Source organism: Hypanus sabinus, chromosome 28 (assembly GCF_030144855.1).
Source record: "Hypanus sabinus isolate sHypSab1 chromosome 28, sHypSab1.hap1, whole genome shotgun sequence".
NCBI lineage: Eukaryota > Metazoa > Chordata > Chondrichthyes > Myliobatiformes > Dasyatidae > Hypanus > Hypanus sabinus.
Genome location: NC_082733.1, coordinates 34,307,024 through 34,313,187, shown reverse-complemented (window position 1 = coordinate 34,313,187; position 6,164 = coordinate 34,307,024).

The following is a 6,164-nucleotide window of genomic DNA, read 5'->3' as shown; positions in this document are numbered from 1 at the left end:
TCTCTATCCTCTTGCTTTTAATATAACTGTAGAAACCTTTCGGATTTACTTTCATCTTATTTGCCAAACCAACCTCGTATCTTCTTTTAGCTTTTCTAATCTCTTTCTTAAGATTCCTTTTACATTCTTTATATTCCTCGAGCAATTTCTTTACTCCATGCTGCCTATATCTATTGTAGACATCCCTCTTTTTCTGAACCAAATTTCTAATATCCCTTGAAAACCATGGTGCTCTCAAACCTTTAACCTTTCCTTTCACCCTAACAGGAACATAAAGATTCTGTACCCTCATAATTTCACCCTTAAATGACCTCCATTTCTCTATTACATCCTTCCCATAAAACAACTTGACCCAATCCACTCTCTAAATCCCTTCGCATCCCCTCAAAGTTAGCCTTTCTCCAATCAAAAATCTCAACTCTAGGCCCAGTCCTGTCCTTCTCCATAATTATATTGAAGCTAATGCTATTGTGATCACTGGACCCGAAGTGCTCCCCAACACATACATCTGTCAGCTGACCTATCGCATTCCCTAACAGGAGATCCAACACTGCCCCATCTCTAGTCGGTACTTCTATGTATTGTTGCAAAAAACTATCCTGCACACATTTCACAAACTCTAAACCATCCAGCCCTTTTACAGAATGAGCTTCCCAATCTACGTGTGGAAAATTAAAATCTCCCACAATCACCACCTTGTGTTTACTACAAATATCTGCTATCTCCTTACACATTTGCTCTTCCAACTCACGCGCCCCATTAGGTGGCCTATAATACACTCCTATCAGTGTTACTGTACCTTTCCCATTTTTCAATTCCACCCAAATGGCCTCCCTAGAGGAGCTCTCTAATCTATCCTTCCAAAGCACCGCCATAAGATTTTCTCGGACACGCAATGCAACACCTCCTCCTCTGGCCCCTCCTACTCTATCACACCTGAAGCAACTAAATCCAGGAATATTTAGTTGCCAATCACACCCTTCCTGCAACCATGTTTCACTAATAGCTACAACATCATAATTCCAGGTATCAATCCACGGGTTAAGCTCATCCACCTTTCTTACAATGCTCCTAGCATTAAAATAGATTCATTTAAGATACTCTCCATCTCCTCCTCTCTTTCCATCCCTAACAATGCATTCAAATTTATTATCCTTTTCTTTCTTCTCCCCTACATCTTCGGGCTGAGCGCATCCCTTCTCCATCACCTGCCTTTCCTCCCTCACACACTGTCTATTTACTTGCTCCACTGGTGAACTAACCTCCTCTCCCATAGTCTCCTCAAATAGTCTCCCGCCCCCCCATCTTACTAGTTTAAAATCCGCCCTGTAGCCCTAGCAAACCTCCCCGCTAGGATATTGGTCCCCCCACGATTCAAGTGTAACCCGTACTTCTTGAACAGGTCACTCCTGCCCCAGAAGAGGTCCCAATGATCCAGAAACTTGAATCCCTGCCCCCTGCTCCAATCCCACAGCCACGCATTCATCCTCCACCTAATTCTATTCCTACTCTCACTGTCGCGTGGCACAGGCAGTAATCCCGAGATTTGCGGTCCTTCTTCTTAACTGCCTTCCTAACTCCCTATACTCTCGTTTCAGGACCTCTTCCCCTTTCCTTCCTATGTCATTGGTACCTACATGTACCACTACCTCTGGCTCTTCACCCTCCCACTTCAGGATATCTTGGACGCGATCAGAAACGTCCCGAACCCTGGCACCAAGGAGGCAAATTACCATCCGGGACTCCCGGTCACCTCCACAGAAACGCCTGTCTGAGCCCCTGACTATTGAGTCCCCTATTACTATGGACCTCTTTCTTCTAACCCTACCCTTCTGAGCTACAGGGCCGTCCTCTGTGCCGGAGGCTCGGCCACTGTCACTCCCACCAGGTAGGCTGTCCCCCCCAAAAGTACTCAAACATGAGTACTTATTGTCAAGGGGTACAGCCACTGGGGTACTCTCTAGTACCTGCCTCTTCCCCTTCCTGACTGTAACCCACCTATCTGCCTCCCGTGGTCCCGGAGTGACCACCTGCCTGTAACTCCTCTCTATCACCTCCTCACTCTCCCTGACCAGGCGAAGGTCATCGAGCTGCAGCTCCAGTTCCCTAACTCGGTCCCTCAGGAGCTGCAGTTCGGCGCACCTGGCGCAGATGTGGACGTCCGGGAGGCTCGGAGGCTCCAGGATCTCCCACATCCGACACCGAGAACAACAAGCTGCCCTCACACTCATACCTCCCAAATAACTGAAAATACAAGAACTAAAAGATAAGCCTACTGTGCCCTCTTCCGCCTAAGCCCTCTGAGCCCAAGCCATACACTCTGCGCCCGGCTCACTCCGCTGCCCGCAAACGAAGCTGCCCGCTTCTTAAGGCGGCGTTCTTTATATATCTTCCCTCCTTCCCGGGCCTCCTTCACACACCTGCGCAGTCCCGCCTCTCAGAACTCCGATCTGAGAAGCAATTGGACAATTTGAAAATGGCTGCCGCCGCACTTCCTCTCAAGCCTCGCTGTCCTCTTCCAAAAGAGGACATTATCCTAAAATTAAGTAGATTAAAGAATCCACCTACCACACTCAATGGAGTGCATGTCAAACATTCTTGTCAGAGGTAAAACGTCAGGTGAAATGTGAGTAATGGAGATTGTAGAATTACCTTTCCATTGAGTCATGTGGATGCAACAAGTTGGGGCTGCACTATCTTCCATCAAAACAGTGATAGGTGAGGTCTTCTTACATTTGCAGTAGGGAGGGATCCAGTCTTCAGTTGCCCCAGAATGGAAAGGTGACAGTTCATGCAAAGATACCTCCAAGTTCTCGATCAGTGTTCAGTAATATAGAACATGAAAATCAGAGTTAACTCTTTCTTAAATCCTATCTTTGCAACTCTGCATAAATCATTAGGAAGCATGTAGTAATTTAATAGCTTAGTTTTTGCACATTCCAATTCTCAATTCTGTATGTCTTTTGAAGAAAGAAGGTACATAGTGTGAGACACATAAAATCCAAATTTTTGCTGCAGCCACACAAACTATTTATTTAGAATGTTTGTGCTGCAAGACCAAGCAAACCTCCTTTGTCAATAGATCCTGTTGATACTTGTTATACTCTACTACAAATATCAAAGTCCTCATGAACCAAACTAACATTTTGATTTGCTGATGACGACTCATGTTTGTCATGATCAAGGACAAATGATTAAATACAAGAACAGTCTACATATTGCTAGTATAATTAGAACTATTTACTGTAGATTGTGCATTGCATTATATTACATAGAAATCAGATTTCTGAATGGATATTGAACCCTTGAATACTACCTCACTACTTTTTATAATTTTGTAATTTTGCACTACTTATTTAATTTGACTATTATATATGCTTACTGTAATTCAGGTTTTTTTCCTCTTTTATTATGTATTGCTTTGTATTGCTGCTGCAAAGTTAACAAATTTTGTGACATATGCCAGTGATGTTAAACCTAGTTCTGATTCCATAACTTGACAGCACTTCACAGTACTCATCAAAGTACTTTGAGGCAGCTTGGAAAAATATAGTCATCCTATTGAAAGATGATGTAGAGCTTGTGAGAAGATTGGTATAGATACTTGTCATCAAAGTAAATGTTTAATTTATTTAAAAAGCCTATTAGTTTACTGGAATTAGCAAATCTATAATTAACGATTACTAATCAAAATGCTTTTCAATGCATTGCCAACTAGTGTGTGCTTATCTAAATGTTTCTGTTTAATGTTTGTTTTGATAAATGCTTTTGCTCTTCTGCAGCATCCAATGTACACATCTAAGGCTTAATGGTGTGTGTTCTGCTTCACAGTAAAGCCTCACATAGAAGAAAACCATGCATCATTGCATATGAACCACTAATTGGAAGTCTTATAGCTTTGGAGCAAACTGATTTACACAAGATTAACAAAATGAGACTGTAAATTACCATTCAATATTCACGTGATCGGTTTTACTGTGGGACATTTTACTTCTTTTCAAAGCACACATGTATACTGTAGGACTTTGTACTATTTTATTGCCTACTGTTGTGCTAAACTTGCATATACTGGAATCTTGCTCCTGCCAACTAACAAAAGACATACTTAGTTTTATTCATACTTTCAACTGCAAATTCAAAGCATAGTCACTTCTATATTGTATAATACAGCATTTATTAAGGCACCCGATGATTAGTTTCAGACATGAGGGAGCAAGGAATCACTGAATTCCAGATCTTAAAATTGTCACTGCTTAGAAGGAACTTTCAGAATAATTGGTTAGCAGAGCCACACTTAAACATGCCTCTCTAAAAACTGTCCCACAATTGCATTGTTCTGGGTTTTGTTAAGAACTTAAATCCTGTTCCTACGATCCATCTCTCTCCTTATTCTTTTATTCTCCTTCAATGAAATGGTGCTACCTCCATACTCCAGACAGGTCTAACCAATCTTCTCGTACTTGACATTTCTGTATGGGAGGTCCTCCTAAAGTTAATTGTTTTGGGTAATAACAGGAATATTTACAGAGGTTGAAGGCAACGTAGGACTGCCTTAGGAACTCTAGCTCCAGATAGATATGATAGGACTGATATTTTGAAGCGTGTGTATTTTAATACTGGGAGTATTGTGGGTGAACTCAGTACATGGAACTGTGATGTTGCGGCTTGGTTGAGAGAGGGGCAGGACAGGAATGGGAGCTTAATATTCCAGAATTTCAGTGTTTTAGAAAAGACAGCGAGAGAGGTAAAAGAGATGGGGGAATTGCACTACTAATCAGGGACAGTATCACAGCAGCACTCAGAGGAGATATAATGGGAAGTTCATCCAATGATCCTAAATGGGTAGAAATCAAAAATAGGAAGGGTGCAATTACTGATGGGATTGTACTACAGACACCCCAGTAGCCACTGTGACATTGAGGAACAGATATGCAGACCGATTAAGGAACAATATGGCTATGTCACGGGGAACTTCATACATCTCTAACATAAACTGGGATCTAGTTAGTGCAAGTGGATTAGATGGGACAGAATTTGTTAAGTGCATCCAGGAGGGCTTCTCAAATCAATATGTAGATAGTCCCAAGAGGAGGGGCTGTACTGCATCTGGCGCTGGGTAGTGAGCGACCAGGTGACCGACCTTTGAGTGGGTGAGCAGTAAGGGAACGGTAACCACAATTTCTTAAAAATTAAGATAGCTCTAGATAAGGGCAAGTATGGACATTACAGGAGAGTACCAAACTGGAGCAGGGCAAATTACGAGACTATTAGGCATGAACTAGGGAGAGTTAATTGGGAATAGCTATTTTTGGGCAGGTCTCCACCTGGCGTGAAGGTGTTAAGGAAGAACTGCATAAGGGACAGGACAGGTATATTCCATTCAGAGGGAAGAATGGCAATTTAAGCGAACCTTGGATGTCGAGGGAGGTGATGAATTTAGTCAGGAAGAAAAAGTATGCAAAGCTTAGGAAGCTAGAATCAAATAGAACCCTTGAAGATTATAAAACAGCCAGATAAGAACTCAAGGAGGAAACTAGGAGAACCAAAAAAGCCCATGAAAAATCCTTGGCAAGCAGCACTGGAGAATCCCAAAGCACCAGGATCAAAAGGATAAAAAGGGAGAGGTGGGAACACTCAAGGATAATAAGGGGAATATTTGCATGGATGCAGTTGAAATCCTTTTTGAATACTTCACATCAGTATTTAGTAAGGAAGATGTGGCGGGATAGGTAGATCAATACTGAAGAGTATTAATACACTAATGCATTTTGAAGTAAAGGAGGAGGTAGAGATGTTAAGTAGCATTAAGTGAACAAGTCCCCAGAGCCTGATTGGATCTACTCCAAGTTAATGAGAAGAACAAGTGAAGAGATTGCTGGGGCCTTTTCCAACCTCTTTGTATCCTCTCTAGCCATAGGTGAGCTACCAGAGGACTTGTGAGTAGCTGATGTTATTCCATTGTTCAAGAAGGGAACCAAGAATAATGTAGGTAGAGCTGTTGTTAACATGGATTTTAGTAAGGTGTTTGACAATGTCCCTCATTGGAGACTCATCCAGATTAGGATGCATGGGATCCATGGTGAATAGGCTGTTTGGATTCAGAACTGGCTTGCTCATAGAAATCAGAAAGCAGTGGTTGAAGGGACTTATTCTAGGTGGAGGTC